We start from the raw sequence: 20226 nt of genomic DNA, 5'->3' as shown, positions 1-20226 counted from the left end.
TCAGACTATATTGATCAGACTACATTGATCACATTGATCAGACTATATTGATCAGACTATATTGATCAGACTACATATTGATCAGACTACATTGATCAGACTATATTGATCAGACTATATATTGATCAGACTATATTGATCAGACTATATTGATCAGACTATATTGCAGATGAAATGATTATTGAAGGAGAAGAAAGTCTTCTTGCACTAACCGGGAATAAACAAAGTGTTCTCTTCATGCAGCGTGCGGCCCTGCAGGGTCAGTCACACCTCGGGACCACCCGGCGGTCACATGATCAGCAGGCGGTCACATGACCAGCAGGCGGTCACATGACCAGCAGGCGGTCACAGGACCACCCGGCGGTCACATGATCAGCAGGCGGTCACATGACCAGCAGGCGGTCACATGACCAGCAGGCGGTCACATGACGCCGCAGAGCAGCCACGGGATGCGGCTTATGTGCGGAGGGAGAGCGCTGAGGCGCACTGGAATGAACATCACAGGATGGACCTGACACCCCACGTGTGTGTGTGTGTGTGTGTGTGTGTATGGTGTGTGTTTGTATGGTGTGTGTTTGTGTGGTTGTAGGGTGTTTGTGTGGTGTGTGTTTGTGTGGTGTGTTTGTGTGGTGCGTGTTTGTGTGTTTGTATGGTGTGTGTTTGTGTGGTTGTAGGGTGTTTGTGTGGTGTGTGGATGTGGGGTGTTTGTGTGGTGTGTGTGTGTTTGTATGGTGTGTGTTTGTGTGGTTGTAGGGTGTTTGTGTGGTGTGTGTGTGTTTGTATGGTGTGTGTTTGTGTGGTGTGTGGTTGTGGGGTGTTTGTGTGGTGTGTGTTTGTGTGGTGTGGTGTTTGTGTGGTGTATGTATTTGTGTGGTGCGTGTGGTGTGTGTTTGTGTGGTGTGTGTTTGTGTGGTGTTTGTGTGGTTGTGTGGTTGTGGGATGTTTGTGTGGCGCGTGTTTGTGTGGTGTGTGTTTGTGTGGTTGTGTGGTGTGTGTTTGTATGGTGTGTGTTTGTGTGGTTGTAGGGTGTTTGTGTGGTGTGTGTTTGTGTGGTTGTAGGGTGTTTGTGTGGTGTGTGTTTGTGTGGTGTGTTTGTGGGGTGTATGTGTTTGTGGGGTGTATGTGTTTGTGTGGTGTGGTGTTTGTGTGGTGTGTGGTTGTGGGGTGTTTGTGTGGTGTATGTGTTTGTGTGGTGTGTGTTTGTGTGGTGCGTGTTTGTGTGGTGTTTGTGTGTTTGTGTGGTGTTTGTGTGTTTGTGTGGTTGTGGGGTGTTTGTGGGGTGTTTGTGTGGTGTGTGTGGTTGTGTGGTGTGTGTTTGTGTGGTGTTTGTGTGTTTGTGTGGTGTTTGTGTGTTTGTGTGGTTGTGGGGTGTTTGTGGGGTGTTTGTGTGGTGTGTGTGGTTGTGTGGTGTGTGTTTGTGTGGTGTTTGTGTGGTTGTGGGGTGTTTGTGTGGTGTGTGTTTGTGTGGTGTTTGTGGGGTTGTGTGTTTGTGTGGCTGGTGTGTGGTGTGTGTTTGTGTGGTTGGTGTGTTTATGTGGTTGGTGTGTGGGGAGTGTGTGTTTGTGTGGAAATGTGTGTTTGTGTGGAGTGTGTGTGTTTGTGTGTGTGCTCAGCATTGTGCTGCATATTTGATGACTGTAAAATCCAACAGTTAAATATAAACATACAATAAAAAAAACATTGAATATTCCTGAAATATTTTAATGCATTTTTGAATAATTCAACACAAAAAATATATAATTACATAATCAACATTTTACATTAAATCCATCAATGACAACACAATTCAAATTTTTGGACGACATTTTATTAAATATTTGATTCTATCCAATTTGACCCTAAAAAACTATTTTTTTAAAATCATTGATAAAATGTTATTAAAATACTTTTGAATATGCAAAGTGCAGAACATTTTGATTTAAAAAATTAATTTTTTTTTACTGTCAAATTACAATAAAATAGAATATATTTTTATTGTCATTGTACAACAAAATTGTAAGCAAAACTAATTTAGTGCAAATTCATAACACAAATTTAACCTGCAATTACACTTTTAGAGATTAAATGGAGTATCTAACTAAAACACTTTTACAAATGTATATATATATATATATATATATATATATATATATATATATATATATATATATATATATATATATAACTATATACATATATAAAATGTTTGATATATTCTACATATTCCACATTAACGTATTAAACTTGCATGACAAACCTGAGGAATATTTTGCTTGCTAAAACATTTTAATATCAAAAATAAAAACAATAAAATACAATAATTTCATGCGGCAGCATTAGTGAGAATCCTGCGTCTCGTCGACACAACGGCAGCTTTGACCTCCTGCAGCGTGACGACTTTCACCCGCTTGCTTCGAGACAGTCTTGAAGCCTCCACGCTCACCAGCCGGAGCAGGAATGGTCTGGGAAAGGCGGGCGCGCAGACCAGGAAGTCCAGGCCTCCTCTAGCACGCGGACTCGCCTTCAAGGACAACATTTAGCAAGTTGTAAGGCTCAGGTGGACGGCTGCAAAATTTGCTTAAAAAAAAAAGAAGTTAGCATGCTAATGTTAGCAATGTTTCAGGTACCAAGTAATACGACGGAGGTGTACGGCTGCAAAATTAGCTAAACAATAAGTTAGCATGCTAATATTAGCATGCTAATGTTAACACGTGTCAGGTACCAAGTCAGGTGTATGGCAGCAAAATAGGTTACAAAAGTTAGCATGCCAATGTTAGCATGCCAATGTTAGCATGCCAATGTTAGCATGCCAATGTTAGCATGCATCAGGTACCAAGTTATACGACTCGTGTACTGCAGCAAAATTAGCTTAAAAGAAGTTAGCATGCTAATATTAGCATGTGTCAGGCACCAAGTCAGGTGTACGGCTGCAAAATTGGCTAAAAAATAAGTTAGCATGCTAATATTAGCATGCTAATGTTAACACGTGTCAGGTACCAAGTCGGGTGTATGGCAGCAAAAATGGTTACAAAAGTTAGCATGCTGATGTTAGCATGCTGATGTTAGCATGCTGATGTTAGCATGCTGATGTTAGCATGCATCAGGTACCAAGTTATACGGCAGCAAAATTAGCTTAAAAGAAGTTAGCATGCTAATGTTAGCATGCATCAGGTACCAAGTTATACAACGGAGGTGTACGGCTGCAAAATTAGCTAAACAAGAAGTTAGCATGCTAATTTTAGCATGTGTCTGGTACCAAGTCAGGTGTACGGCTGCAAAATTAGCTAAAAAATAAGTTAGCACGCTAATATTAACATGCTAATGTTAACACGTGTCAGGTACCAAGTCAGGTGTATGGCAGCAAAAATGGTTACAAAAGTTAGCATGCTAATGTTAGTGTAACAAACTGTTCAGGATGTCCCAAGTTACCGGAGTGTGTTGGGTAAGGAGGAGTGTTGTCCCTCCAGAGTTGCCGTAGGGCTGTGACGTAAGAGGTCTATAAAGATTGTTGTGGAAGGAGGTGTGTGAAGAATGACATTAAAGAAGTGGTGGAGACCGGACCTGCTCTCATGACTCCCATTTATTATTTTATATAAGTACACCGAATATGCAAACCCAGGACACTCGGCTACATTAGCATGCATTAGGTACCAAGTTATACGACTCGAGTGTACGGCAGCAAAATTAGCTAAACAATAAGTCAGCACGCTAATATTAGCATGCTAATGTTAACACGTGTCAGGTACCAAGTCAGGTGTATGGCAGCAAAAATGGTTACAAAAGTTAGCATGCTAATGTTAGCATGCATCAGGTACCAAGTTATACGACTTGGCTGTACGACTGCAAAATTAGCTCAAGTGAAGTTAGCATGCTAATGTTAGCATGCATCTGGTACCAAGTTATACGACTTGGATGTACGACTGCAAAATTAGCTCAAATGAAGTTAGCATGCTAATGTTAGCATGCATCAGGTACCAAGTTACACGACTTTGATGTACGACTGCAAAATTAACTCAAAAGAAGTTAGCATGCTAATGTTAGCATGCGTCAGGTACCAAGTTATACGACGGAGGTGTACGGCTGCAAAATTAGCGAAAAAATAAGTTAGCACGCTAATATTAGCACGTGCCAACTACACCCATTGCCTTAAACGGAAACACTGCCCTCACCCAAGATGGCCACCTTAAGTAGCTACCCTGCAAGTGCCCGAAGGACCCCTATTAGCAGTAGAAGGACCCGTAGCGGTCTACTCAGCTGCCCGTTTTTAGAAACAAAAAAAGTTGTATTTGGGTACATTTTCTATTCACTATTTAAAAACTGCATTTTGACATTTAATTAAGTACAAAAACATGAAATATATTTGTTAAATAAAGCCTCTGCCTTGTTTTTAACGAGTACTTGGGCCTACTACGCTACTGCATTGTAACATTATAGTGGGACTTCTGAGGTGAGCATGGTTTGAGAAGCACTGCAGTTAAAGACTTATTTCCCATGATGCATCGCTGCAGGCCTCACCTCTTTGTGCGCCTTGTAGAGACGCGAGCGGCGAGCACGACGTCGTCTTCTCTTCTTCTCACAAGTAGCTGCTGGAGCACGAGCCTTCATGGTCGCTTCTTCTGCTTCTGGCTCTGGACCAGGTCTATTCGGACCTGCTTTGGCTCTGGACCAGGTCTATTCGGACCTGCTTTGGTCCTGCTGGCCGCAAAGTGGGCGTGTCTGACGCAGACAATAAAAAGAGTTTTTAACGAGCACCAATAGAAAACAGCTTTAATTAACGAGGCTTAATTAGTGTCAGCTTTGACTTCTTCTTCCTGAAAAGTCGCAAAAGGAAATAAATATTTTAGTCGATTGACTTTTCTTTAGAATTGCATTACAGGTCTGGATTTAATCATTTTTTATTTTTTATTTTTCATTTTTTTTTACAATTTTATTTTGAAAAGGATACCTTTTGTAAGCACAACCACGCTTTTGACTATTTTATTTACACTATCTGAACAATAAGGAAAATGTTATCCCTCCAACAGACACAAGAGGGCAGTGTTGTCTCAGGAACTAAATAATAAAAATAATAATAACAATAATAGACTTTATTGATCCACAAGGGAAATTGTTCCAAAAAAGATAAGTGATAAAAAAAAAAGCAAGAAAAGTTGATAATAATACCAAAAAATAAAGTAAAATGAAGGAAGTCAAAGTGCTGCCACTCTTTCAGGTGCATCAAATTTAAAAAAATGAATACAAATAATAATAATAATAATAATACATTTAAAAAATGATAATAATAATGGAATATGTCTCATAAATATATCTCTGCGTGTCCCAACTAAATACGTATCATATCTCCATTTATCATAATCATAACAAAAGAAATAAAAGAGCAAAGAGGTGAAATGTAACGCTAAAAAGTTGCAATGTTGACTCTACTAACACAGAACTGTTTTTATTAAAAATTGTTATTGCTCAAAAATATGAATTAATCAAAATCAATGTTGTTATGAAATATTGACGTATTTAAGGCTCCAATGACTTCACATCAAATATTACACTTTGAAATAGTTTTGAGGAAAAATATTGCATGTTTTGTGTTTGTCATGAAAAAAAGTTTTCTGTGAGAAAAAGGGCATAAAATAAACAAACAAAAACACAGCAAAATTATGAAAGTAAAAAAGTAAAAAAGTTAAAAAAAGTTTTTAAAAAAAAGTTTTAAAAAAAGTAAAAAAAAAGTTTAAAAAAAGTTTTAAAAAAAGTTTTAAAAAAAAGTTTTAAAAAAAAAGTTTAAAAAAAAGTTTAAAAAAAGTAAAAAAAAAAGTTAAAATGTACGAATTATTTTTAACACTTTTATGAGTGGGGCTTTTTTGGATCCCAGAGTGGGATTTAAAAAAACAAACTGTCATTGCTCAAAAATAATAATGAATTATTGCAATTCTTAATCATGAAGATTGTAAGTCAATTGATAATTTTCAAAAATCTATAAAAAAAAACAACCATTTTTAAAAAAACTATTTTTTATTTCTTGATTCAACACAATTCTCGATTCAAACCGATTCTTGCAATGTATTAATTGGTATAATAATTATAATGAATGTTTTTCAAAAACATTGTTAGAATACCCTAACCCTAACCCTAACCCTAACCCTAACCCTAACCCTAACCCTAACCCTAATCCTAACTCTAACCTTAACCCTAACACTAACCCTAACCCTAACCCTAACCCTAACCCTAACCCAAACCTAACCCTAACCCTAACCCTAACCCTAACCCTAACCCTAACCCTAACCCAAACCTAACCCTAACCCTAACCCTAACCCAAACCTAACCCTAACCCTAACCCTAACCCTAACCCTAACCCTAACCCAAACCTAACCCTAACCCTAACCCTAACCCTAACCCTAACCCTAACCCTAACCCTAACCCTAACCCAAACCTAACCCTAACCCTAACCCTAACCCTAACCATAACCCTAACCCTAACCCTCGAGGACCCTCTTTTCTGCTCTGATGAGGAGGGGCTATTCCAGGTCCTTCCTCAGACGGCATTTGAGGGGCTTCTTGGACCCTAGGGGACCTCCCCCTGGGACAGACATGATTCCTCTGATCACCACCTACTCTCCTTCGGCCGTGCGGGCCGCTTGGAAGGTCAAAGACCACTTCCGGGTCTTTGTGGAGAGTAGTGGGAGGCTGCCTGGTCGCTATGTGGTGCCGGCCTACCGCAAGAACCCCAACTTGAATGATCAGTTGGTCAGGGCCAGGGTCTGCTCATTGAGAGACCCGCCCTCCACCAAGAGGGACGCCCTTGTCCGCCACTCACAATGGTTGGTGAACCCCCATAACCGCAAGGTTTTCCATCCGTTGTGCCGTGGCGGCCGACACACACAGAACTGTGTGTATGTCATTCGTTGTCAGCAATGTGGGTGTATGTACGTGGGCGAGACGGGCAATACCTTAGCCAGGAGATTCGCCCAGCACAAATACAACATTGTTAGACAAAAAAATACCAACACTCACCTGGTTCAGCATTTCCTCCTGCACGGATGGTCTTCCGTCCGGGTGACTGTCGTAGAGACGGATCCTAAATGGAGCCTCGCCCAACGTCACAGGGCGGAGCTCCTTTGGATCTCCAAATTGGGCACCAGACATCCGGGGGGCCTAAATGAGATGTAAGTGTCAGTCCGTTGGATTGTAGATGGACAGTGCACATCCCCTTCTCCTAACCCTAACCCTAACCCTACCCCAACCCTAACCCTAACCCTAACCCTACCCCAACCCTAACCCTAACCCTAACCCTAACCCTAACCCTAACCCTAACCCTAACCCCAACCCTAACCCTAACCCTAACCCTAAATCCTTACCATAAACCTAACCCTAACCCTAACCATAACCATAACCATAACCCTAACCCTAACCCCAACCCCAGCCCCAGCCCCAGCCCCAGCCCTAACCCTAACCCTAACCCTAACCCTAAACCTAACCCTAACCCTAACCCTAACCATAACCATAACCCTAACCCTAACCCTAACCCTAACCCTAACCCCAACCCCAGCCCCAGCCCCAGCCCCAGCCCCAGCCCTAACCCTAATCCTAACCCTAACCCTAACCCTAAACCTAACCATAACCATAACCATAACCCTAACCCTAACCCCAACCCTATCCCCAACCCTAACCCTAACCCTAACCCAAACCCCAACCCTCTTACCCTAACCCTAAATCTCCTTCTGGTTGCATGACTTAAAAAAAAAGATTATTGAAAACATTTTTTTTTTTTAAACAAAACAGCATAAAACCAACAAAATTTGAAAAAAAAATACTTGACAGATTTAAATTTGAAGTGTTAAAAGTAAAAAAAAAAAAAAAAAAAAAAAAGGTATGACTTATTTTTAACACTTTTATGAGTGGGACCCTTTTGGTCCCCAATAATTTTAGTGGGATTTTTTTTTTTTTTAAACTGTCATTACTCAAGAAATAATAATGAATCAAAATCAATGTTATGAATTATTGACATATTTAAGGCTCCAATTACTTCACATCAAATATTACACTTTAAAATACTTTTGGGGGTAAAATATTGCATATTTTGTGATCATCATAAAAAGAAGGTTGTTGTTTTTTTTGTTTTTTTTTTTAACAAAAAGGGCATCAGACAAACATTAAAAAAAATATTAAAAATTATACTTGGCAGATCTAAATTTGATTTAGAGATGTAAGTGTTAAAATAAAAAAATTAAAAAATATGACCTATTTTTAATACTTTTATGAGTGGGACCCTTTTGGATCCCCAAGAATTGTAGTGGAATTGTTTTAAACTTAAAACTGTCATTACTGAAAAAATAATAATACATCAAAATCAATGTTGTTATGAATTATTGACATATTTAATGCTCCAATTACTTCACACCGATTATTTTAAAATAAAGCATAATTTATGTGTTTGCCATTTAAAAATATATGACAAAAAGGGCATAAAACAAGCAAACAAAAAAAACATTAAAAAAAATAAATATATATATATATATATATATATAATAAGTAATTTTTTAGGCGTTGGAAGTAAATGAAGTAAATGAAGAAAATAATGTATGACTTATTTTTGTTTTGTTTTTGTTTTTTCAAACATGAATCAATATCAGTGTTGTTATAAATTATTGACATATTTAAAACTCCAATTACTTCACATCAAATATTACACTTTGCATTTTTTGGGGGTGTAATGTTGCATATTTTGTGTTTTTTTTGCATAAAAAAAAAGGATTTTCTTTGACAGAAACAGCATAAAAATAAAAATAAACATATTTTTATATCAACGGATGAATCTGAAGTTGATTTACAAACTGAAGCATAGAGAAAAAAATGAAGATATGACTTGTTTTCAACCAAAGACCAAACTTGAGGGCGCCCTAAAGATTAAAAAACTTATATATTGGTTTTAAAAATGAAAATGATCAAAATGTTCCCCGCATGTTTTCATTTGTCCGTGTGGAAAAAGTTAGAACACCCGTCCGTCACCTGCAGAAACACCTGAGAACGACGTCATTCAGGTAGAAGGCACAATAAAATATATCAAACAAAACTTATTAATAACATTCATTCATATTTTTATACAGTTATGAAAAGACACGTTTATTTCCTTCTTTGGGGACTTTTTTCCTCCATTTTGTCCTACTTGGAAGGTGACAGCTGACTGACAAGCCTGTAAATCAGCTGCGTGTCCATGGCAACCGCTCTTATTTTGAAAGGCCTTCGTGTAATTGATTTGCCGCCTGTGACACTGACTCTCCGTGTCGGGAGTGTGCTGAAAGGATATTTATACTCCCCAGTAATACAAACTATATGTAGTACACCGTAAAGTACTTCACTCCTGTGTACTACAACTAATACTGCAGTAGAGCAAATAAACTCCTTTTATTTGGACTTCACCTCATCTTACTTGCAATACACTAAGTAGTAGTACGACCTCATTTTATGAGATTCATTGGTTCTGTGACGGAGCTCTTAACTCAAAACACTTGTATCTCAAATCAACGTTGCCCAATGAAATTAATTGAAATAATTTTCATTGTTAAAACGGCACAATTTTAACACGTAATGAGCCTTTAAAAAAAAAAAAAAAAAAAAACTTTTACAAATGTTTCCAGTTTCAGTAAAATTGATACATTCTGTGCATTTACATTGTCATTATGGGTTATTGTGTGTATAATTTTGAGGGCAAAAATCAATGTATTCCACATGTGATTTCTTAGTTTTTTTTATTTTTAATAAATTTGCAAAACATTCTAAAAACAACGTTTTGACATCATTATTATGGGTTATTGTGTGTATAATTCTGAGGGCAAAAATCAATGTATTCCACGTGTGATTTCTTAGATATTTTTTTAATTTCTAATAAATTTGCAAACATTTTCAAAAAATAAATCATTTTTACATTGTCATTATGGGTTATTGTGTGTATAATTTTGAGGGCAAAAATCAATGTATTCCACGTGTGATTTCTTAGATATTTTTTTAATTTCTAATAAATTTGCAAACATTTTCAAAAAATAAATCGTTTTTACATTGTCATTATGGGTTATTGTGTGTAAAATTTTGAGGGCAAAAATCAGTGTATTCCACGTGTGATTTCTTAGATTTTTTAAATTTTCTAATAGATTTGCAAAACAGTTTAAAAACAACTTTTTTTACATTATTATTATGGGTTATTGTGTGTATAATTCTGAGGGCAAAAATCAATGTATTCCACGTGTGATTTTTTTAGTTTTTTATTTCTAATAAATTTGCAAAAAATGTTTAAAAAAATATATTTGACATTGTCATTATGGGTTATGGTGTGTATTATTTTGAGGGCAAAAATCAATGTATTCCACGTGTGATTTCTTAGTGTTTTATTTCTAATAAATTTGCAAACATTTAAAAAAAAATATATATATTTTTTACATTGTCATTATGGGTTATTGTGTGTATAATTTTGAGGGCAAAAATCAATGTGTTCCACATGTAAAATGTATGTATTTTTATTTTTATTCCATTTGCAAAAAATTCTAAAAACAACTTTTCTACATTGTCATTATGGGTTATTGTGTGTAGACTTTTGAGGGCACAAATTAATGTATTCCATGTGTGATTTCTTATTTTTTTTATTTCTAATAAATTTGCAAAAAAAAATTACAAACATTTTTTTTTACATTGTCATTATGGGTTATTGTGTGTATTATTATTTTTTTTTTTTGGGGGGGGGGGGGAGGGAATTTGGACGGGGACTCAATGTATTCCACATGTGATTTCCTAGTTTTTTTTATTTTTAATAAATTTGCAAAACATTCTAAAAACAACTTTTTGACATCGTTATTATGGGTTATTGTGTGTATAATTCTGAGGGCAAAAATCAATGTATTCTATGTGTGATTTTTTAGTTTTTTATTTCTAATAAATTTGCAAAAAATTTAAAAAAAAAGTTTTTTCCTTTTCATTATGGATATGTGTATATTATTTTGAGGGCAAAAATGTATTCCACGTGTGATTTCTTAGTTTTTTATTTGTAATAAGTTTGCAAAAAATTCTAAAAACAACTTTTTGACATTGTATTTATTGTGTGTATAATTTTGAGGGTAAAAATCAATGTATTCCATGTGTGATTTCTTAGTTTTTTATTTCTAATAAATTTGCAAACATTTAAAAAAAAAAAATATATATATTTTTACATTGTCATTAGGGATTATTGTGTGTATAATTTTGAGGGCAAAAATCAATGTATTCCACATGTGATTCCTTTGTTTATTTTATTTTTTTAATACATTTGCAAAAAATTCTAAAAACAACTTTTTGACATTGGTATTATGGGTCATTGTGTGTATAATTTTGAGGGCAAAAATCAATGTATTCCACGTGTGATTTCTTAGATTTTTTAAAATTTCTAATAGATTTGCAAAAAAGTTTAAAAACAACTTTTTTTTTACATTATTATTATGGGGTATTGTGTGTATAATTTCGAGGGCAAAAATCAATGTATTCCACATGTAAAATGTATTTATTTTTATGTTTATTCCATTTGCAAAACATTAAAAAAAACAACTTTTTTTTACATTATTATTATGGGTTATTGTGTGTATAATTTTGAGGGCAAAAATCAATGTATTCCACATGTGATTTCTTAGATATTTTTTTAATTTCTAATAAATTTGCAAACATTTTCAAAAAATAAATCATTTTTACATTGTCATTATGGGTTATTGTGTGTAAAATTTTGAGGGCAAAAATCAATGTATTCCACGTGTGATTTCTTAGTTAAAAAAAAAAAAAAATTCATACATTTGCAAAACATTCTAAAAACAACTTTTCTACATTGTTATTATGGGTTACTGTGTGTAGAATTTTGAGGGGGAAAATCCAATCATTCCATTTTGGAATGAGATTGTAACATAAGAGAATGTGCAAAAAGTGAATACCTTTGATTAGAAGGCGCATGAAGAACATGTAAGTGTGTTTATGTCGTTTGCCTTACAATGTTTTTCATCTCAGCCTTTTGGTGGTGTCCACAGAAGATAAAGGGAGAGGTCAGTATTAGTATGACTATCACTTCCTCCAGCCTGCTGCTGTGTTTGTGTCCATGTGGATGTCTATGCTCTTTTAATGGTCCACTAATCTCAAATGCATTTGGCCGGCAAATTAATCCAAGCCTTGTCATGGCCAAGCTGTAAAATCCCCTCTATCCCATATTGCCTCTCTCTCTCCCTCTCTCTCTCTCTCTCTCTCTCTCTCTCCCTCTCTCTCTCAGTATCCATCTCCAGATGGTATCATGGAGGTAGGTGTGAGGGCTGCAGGCAGTGGGAGAGATGGAGAGAGGTTGGGTGGCCTCTGTGACGCCGATGGAGTCTCCTCATTGGAGCAGGGTGGGAAGAGAGAATGGGCGAGCGAAAGGAGGAGGAGGAAGAGTGGGGGGGTGGGGGGTGGGGGGGTTCATTTGTTGCCATAGCGAAAAAGTAGATCAAGCACACAGCAAAGAACGATGCCATGATGGACGCATGGAGGATGTTGTTGTTCTGCAAGTCCACACACAGCAAAGGTATGAAGATTTATTACAGAAGATTTTTATATTTATCTTAGAGGAATTATTGGTTGACTATTTACTATAGGGGAATTATTGGTTGAATATTTATCATGTGATATTTGTTGAATACTTATTATAGAGGAATTTAATATTTATCATAGTGGAATTATTGGTTGATTATTTATCATATAATTATTGGTTAAACATTTATTATAGAGGAATTATTGGTTGAATATTTATCATGTAATTATTGGTTGAATATTTATCATAGAGGAATTTAATATTTATCATAGAGGAATTATTGGTTGAATATTTATCGTAGAGGAATTATTGGTTGAATATTTATTATATAATTATTGGTTGGATATTTATCATAGAGGAATTGAATATTTATCATAGAGGAATTATTGGTTGAATATTTATTATAGAGGAATTATTGGTTGACTATTTATTATAGATAAATTATTGTTTGAATATTTATCATAGAGGAATTATTGTTTGATTATTTATTATACAGAAATTATTGTTTGATTATTTATTATAGAGGACTTATTGGTTGAATATTTATTATAGATTAAATATGGGTTAATTATTTATTATAGAGGAATTATTGGTTGAATATTTATTATAGATTAAATATGGGTTGATTATTTATTATAGAGGAATTATTGGTTGATTATTTACCATAGAGGAATTATTGGTTGAATATTTATCATAGAGGAATTATTGGTTGAATATTTATTATAGATTAAATATTGGTTGATTATTTATTATAGAGAATTTATTGGTTGAATATTTATTACAGAGGAATTATTGGTTGATTATTTATTATAGAGGAATTATTGGTTGAATATTTATTATAGATTAAATATTGGTTGATTATTTATTATAGAGAATTTATTGGTTGAATATTTATTACAGAGGAATTATTGGTTGATTATTTATCATAGAGGAATTATTGGTTGAATATTTATCATAGAGAAATTATTGGTTGATTATTTGTTATCGAGGAATTATTGGTTGAATATTTATCATAGAGGAATTATTGGTTGAATATTTATTATAGATTAAATATTGGTTGATTATTTATTATAGAGGATTTATTGGTTGAATATTTATTATAGAGGAATTATTGGTTGATTATTTATTATAGAGGAATTATTGGTTGATTATTTATCATAGAGGAATTATTGGTTGAATATTTATCATAGAGAAATTATTGGTTGATTATTTGTTATCGAGGAATTATTGGTTGAATATTTATCATAGAGGAATTATTGGTTGAATATTTATTATAGATTAAATATTGGTTGATTATTTATTATAGAGGATTTATTGGTTGAATATTTATTATAGAGGAATTATTGGTTGATTATTCATCATAGAGGAATTATTGGTTGAATATTTATCATATAATTATTGGTTAATTATTTATCATATAATTATTGGTTGAATATTTATCATATAAATATTGGTTGAATATTTATCCTAGAGGAATTGAATATTTATCATAGAGGAATTATTGGTTGAATATTTATTATAGAGGAATTATTTGTTGATTATTTATTATAGAGGAATTATTGGTTGAATATTTATCATAGAATTATTGGTTGATTATTTATCATATAGGAATTGAATATTTATCATAGAGGAATTTTTGGTTGAATATTTATCATAGAGGAATTATTGGTTGAATATTTATCATTGAGGACTTATTGGTTGAATATTTATTGTAGAATAATTATTGGTTGAATATTTATCATAGAGGTTGTTACATATTTCATCTTTGCATGTTTGTGTTGCTGTTAAAAGAATGTCACATCATGCATGGCTGCTAAACTAAAACAAATGAAAGTTGCACACGCATCATGTCTGGATTGTACCAGTGTTTGGATGGTGTCGTGTCCCTCAGCAGGTTAAGCATACTTTACACCTGAAACACTATATTGATCTGTTCTGTCCATCATTAGTGCAGGTGGACAAAGTCATAAATTGCACAAAAGAGTTCCGTAATAAAGACAAATCAGTTTGTTGGATATAATACAAATATTTATATCTCCAATTATCCTAACCCTAACCCAAACCCTAACCCCAAACCGAACCCTCTAGCCCCAACCCTAACCCTAACCCTAACCCTAAGCCTAACCCTAACCCTAACCCTAACCCTAACCGCTAACCCTAACCCCAACCCTAAACCTAACCCAAACCTAACCCTAACCCTAACCCCAACCCTAAACCTAACCCTAACCCTAACCCTAACCCTAACCCTCTAACCCTAACCCTAACCCTAACCCTAACCCTAACCCTAGCCCTAGCCCTAACCCTAAATCTCCTTCTGATTGCATGACTTAAAAAAAAGATTCTTTAAATTGTTTAAAAATTTATTTTTTGAATCCATTTTTTAAACAAGTCTTTTAATATAAAAAAAATACCCTTTAAATAATTTTTAAAATATTTTTTTTATAATTTTTTTTATGATTTAAAAAAATTTTTTTAAATAATTTTTTAAATAATTTTTAAAATAATTTTTAAAATAATTTTTAAAATTATTTTTAAAATTATTTTTTTAAATTATTTTTTTAAATTATTTTTTTAATTCTTTAAATCATTTAAAAATAATTCTTTATATCATAAAAAAATTCTTAAATCAGTTATTGAAAAATTACTATTACTAATTACTACTATTTAAATATATAACTTTTTTAATTACTCTTTAAATATGTATTTTTATAATGATTCCTTAAATTATTAAAAAAATAATAATAATACAAAATAATAATAATAAAAATAAATAAATATATATATATATATAGATATCTATATCTATATCTATATATATCTATAGATATATATAAATATATATATATATATATATATCTATATATATATATATATATATATATATATATATATATATATCTATAGATATATATATATATAGATATAGATATCTATATATATATATATATATATATATATATATATATATATTCTTTAAATCATTTTTGAAAAAATATTTTTTAAATAATTAAAACAATAACTCTTTAAATTGTTTTTAAAAAATGATTCTTTAAATCATTGAAAATGATTCTTTAAATAATTTATTGAAAAAAATGCTCTTTAAATATTTTTTCAAAAAAATTATTCTTTAAATGTTTTTTCAATGATTACTTAATCATTTAAAAAAATTATACTGTAAATAATTTTTTTTAGGAAATAATTCCTTAAATATTTATCAAATTATTCTTTAAATTAAAAAAATATTCCATAAATCATTAAAACATGTGTATTGTTTAACACATTAAAAAATCTGCGGTCCTCTCCAAGGTTTCTCATAGTCATTCATATTGACATCCCACTGGGTTGTGAGTTTTTCCTTGCCCTTATGTGGGCTCTGAACCGAGAATGTTGTCGTGGCTTTTGCAGCCCTTTGAGACACTTGTGATTTAGGGCTATATAAATAAACATTGATTGATTGATATTGTGATAAGTGATTATGCAAATGAGGCGATGACGTCACCGAGCGACTTCCAGCGAGGTTTAGGACAGTCAAAAGCGACATTTCTTACTGAGGGATAGCGCAAATATCTGGTATCAGCGATATTGATAGTTCAGTATTCAAATTTTTCTTATATAATGTTATTATTTTTTTTACAAATTAATTTTTTTTGTATACATTTGTATTAATTTGTAGTATTTGAATTAATTTTATATACATTTTGTATTACACATTCAGCTTTTTTCATCATTAAATTAAGTCTTTTTACCTTTTTAGTTCTCTTAAATTTGTATCTATTGTTTACTATTCCAGTATCGATCTCTAGTTTTGACGACAAAGCCACGCCCTCTCATGCGACCGGAAGTTGATTCAGTGTTAGCTTAGCTCGTCTTTACAGTAACTGTTCTAAAGTGACTGTCTGAAAAATACGTCTTTTTTGTGAGACTTCAGAGATATTTACTATATATAAATGACACATTTTAATAATATGACAGCCAAGAGAAAGCGTAGTGTTCTGCAAATGGTGAAAACCTCCCAAGCCCTGGACTAAAGTATTAAAAGTATCGATATTTTGATTTGAGAAACTTTATTAGAGCGCAAAGATCTGGTATCAGCGATATTGATGGTTCAGTATTGGTCCGCTGACACATAATTTCCTTACATAATGTTTTTTTTTTTTTTTTTTTACAAATTACATTTTTTTGTATACATTTTGTATTACATTTTCATCTTTTTTCATCATTACATTCAGTCTTTTTACCTTTTTATTTCTCTTAAATTTGTATGTATTGTTTAATATTCCAGTATCGATCACTAGTTTTGACGACAAAGCCGCGCCCTCTCATCCGACCGGAAGTTGATTTCGTGTTAGCTTAATTAATTTTTTTGGTATTAATTTGTATTATTTGTATTAATTTTGTATACATTTTGTATTACATGTTCAGCCTTTTTCATCATTAAATTAAGTCTTTTACCTTTTTATTTCTCTTAAATTTGTATCTATTGTTATATTCCAGTATCGATCACTAGTTTTGACGACAAAGCCACGCCCTCTCATACGACCGGAAGTTGATTCCGTGTTAGCTTAGCTCGTCTTTACAGTAACTGTTCTATAGTGACAGTCTGAAAAATATGTATTTTTAAAAAAATTAATTTTGTGTACATTTTGTATTTCGTTGTCCGCTTTTTTCCTCAGTACATTAAGTCTTTTGACTTTTTTCAAATCTATTTTTTAATATTGTATCGATCACTAGTTTTGACGACAAAGTGGGACCGGAAGTCGGTTCCGCGTTAGCTTAGTTCGTCTTTAACAGTAACTGTTCTAAAGTGACAGTCTGAAATACGTCTTTTTTGTCACACTTCAGAGATATTTACTAAATATAAATTACAACTTTTAATAATATGAAAGCCAAGAGAAAGCTTAGTGTTCTGCAAATGGTGAAAACCTCCCAAGTCCTGGACTAAAATATTTGAGAATCGATATTAGAGCGCAAGAGTTGGTATCAGCGATATTGATAGTTCAGTATTGGTCCACTGACACAATTTTTTCCTATATAATGTTTTTTTTTTTTTTTTTTACAAATTAAATTTTTTAAAATTCATTTTGTACTAATTTTGTATTACATTTTCAGCTTTTTTCATCATTACATTCAGTCTTTTTACCTTTTTTTTTCTCTCTTAAATTTGTATCTATTGTTTAATATTCCAGTATCGATCAATAGTTTTGACGACAAAGCCACGCCCTCTCATCCGACCGGAAGTTGATTTCGTGTTAGCTTAATTAATTTTTTTGGTATTAATTTGTATTATTTGTATACATTTTGTATTACATATTCAGCTTTTTTCATCATTAAATTAAGTCTTTTTTTACCTTTTTAGTTCTCTTAAATTTGTATCTATTGTTTAATATTCCAGTATCGATCACTAGTTTTGACGACAAAGCCACGCCCTCTCATGCGACCGGAAGTTGATTCCGAGTTAGCTTAGCTCGTCTTTACAGTAAATGTTCTAAACTGACTGTCTGAAAAATACAAGCCCTGGACTAAAGTATTAAAAGTATCGATATTTTGATTTGAGAATCTTTATTAGAGCGCAAAGATCTGGTATCAGCGATATTGATGGTTCAGTATTGGTCCGCTGACACATAATTTCCTTACATAATGTTTTTTTTTTTTTTTTTTTACAAATTACATTTTTTTGTATACATTTTGTATTACATTTTCAGCTTCATTACCTTCAGTCTTTTTTACCTTTTTTTTCTCTTAAATTTGTATGTATTGTTTAATATTCCAGTATCGATCAATAGTTTTGACGACAAAGCCGCGCCCTCTCATCCGACCGGAAGTTGATTTCGTGTTAGCTTAATTAATTTTTTTGGTATTAATTTGTATTATTTGTATTAATTTTGTATACATTTTGTATTACATATTCAGCCTTTTTCATCATTAAATTAAGTCTTTTTACCTTTTTATTTCTCTTAAATTTGTATCTATTGTTATATTCCAGTATCGATCACTAGTTTTGACGACAAAGCCACGCCCTCTCATACGACCGGAAGTTGATTCCGTGTTAGCTTAGCTCGTATTTACAGTAACTGTTCTAAAGTGACAGTCTGAAAAATAAGTATTTTTTTTTTAAATTAATTTTGTGTACATTTTGTATTTCGTTGTCAGCTTTTTTCCTCAGTACATTAAGTCTTTTGACTTTTTTAAATCTATTTTTTAATATTGTATCGATCACTAGTTTTGACGACAAAGTGGGACCGGAAGTCGGTTCCGCGTTAGCTTAGTTCGTCTTTAACAGTAACTGTTCTAAAGTGACAGTCTGAAATACGTCTTTTTTGTCACACTTCAGAGATATTTACCATATATAAATTACAACTTTTAATAATATGAAAGCCAAGAGAAAGCTTAGTGTTCTGCAAATGGTGAAAACCTCCCAAGTCCTGGACTAAAATATTTGAGAATCGATATTAGAGCGCAACAGTTGGTATCAGCGATATTGATAGTTCAGTATTGGTCCGCTGACACAATTTTTTCCTATATAATGTTTTTTTTTTTTTTTTTTACAAATTAAATTTTTTTAAATTAATTTTGTACTAATTTTGTATTACATTTTCAGCTTTTTTCATCATTACATTCAGTCTTTTTACCTTTTTTTTTCTCTCTTAAATTTGTATCTATTGTTTAATATTCCAGTGTCGATCAATAGTTTTGACGACAAAGCCACGCCCTCTCATCCGACCGGAAGTTGATTTCGTGTTAGCTTAATTAATTTTTTTGGTATTAATTTGTATTAATTTTGTCTACATTTTGTATTACATGTTCAGCCTTTTTCATCATTAAATTAAGTCTGTTACCTTTTTAGTTCTCTTAAATTTGTATCTATTGTTTAATATTCCAGTATCGATCACTAGTTTTGACGACAAAGCCACGCCCTCTCATACGACCGGAAGTTGATTCCGTGTTAGCTTAGCTCGTCTTTACAGTAACTGTTCTAAAGTGACAGTCTGAAAAATAAGTCTTTTTTTTTAAAAATTAATTTTGTGTACATTTTGTATTTCGTTGTCCGCTTTTTTCTTCAGTACATTAAGTCTTTTGACTTTTTTTTTAATCTATTGTTTAATATTGTATCGATCACTAGTTTTGACGACAAAGTGGGACCGGAAGTCGGTTCCGCGTTAGCTTAGTTCGTCTTTAACAGTAACTGTTCTAAAGTGAGAGTCTGAAATACGTCTTTTATAAGACTTTAATGATAAGTACTGTATATAGATACTACCTACAACTTCTAGTAATATTAAAAGCAAATCGCGAAAACGTCCCAAATTGTTAGCCTAGCTTGGCGCACCTGTTGCCGGAAGTGACTATTATGACTCGGAAGTGACAGTTATGACTCCCTAAAGTGCCAAAATAAGTTCACGAGTCGAGACGTTTGGCTGTCAAATGAGGGCAGTTGGCGCAGAACCGGAGACGAGCGGAGCAGCTGACGACTCCATCACAGCAGGTGTGGGAGCGAGACACGCGTGGAGGTGAAGGTGAAGGTGTGTGGAGAAAGGCTCAGGTGTGCGTGACCGGAAAGCGAAGATGCACACTCAACTGTGCGCCATCGCCGGCATCGAACCCTCTCACAGACCCGCTAAACGGCCAGCTAATTACCGATGGGAGGCGGACGGAGAAGAAGGTAAGACTAAAAGAAGAAGGTAAGACTGAAAGAAG

At 33.2% G+C, this 20226-nt stretch overlaps 2 protein-coding genes across 2 annotated transcripts in view; one reads left to right on the top strand and one right to left on the bottom strand.

Moving 5' to 3' along the window:
* The window catches only part of naalad2 (N-acetylated alpha-linked acidic dipeptidase 2), a 182560-nt gene that overhangs the window by 153213 nt on the left and 9121 nt on the right, over positions 1-20226 (bottom strand). The window lies entirely within an intron of this gene.
* Positions 19661-20226, top strand: part of grm5b (glutamate receptor, metabotropic 5b) — a 164455-nt gene continuing 163889 nt past the window's right edge. The window contains exon 1 of the mRNA XM_062067265.1: positions 19661-20191. The gene's annotated coding sequence lies outside the window, so the exon portion shown is untranslated. The remainder of the gene's footprint in view (positions 20192-20226) is intronic.

Source organism: Entelurus aequoreus, linkage group LG13, assembly GCF_033978785.1.
Source record: "Entelurus aequoreus isolate RoL-2023_Sb linkage group LG13, RoL_Eaeq_v1.1, whole genome shotgun sequence".
In the NCBI taxonomy this organism is placed as follows: domain Eukaryota; kingdom Metazoa; phylum Chordata; class Actinopteri; order Syngnathiformes; family Syngnathidae; genus Entelurus; species Entelurus aequoreus.
Note: the sequence above shows the minus strand (reverse complement) of the source record. Positions and strands in the feature narration are given on the sequence as shown.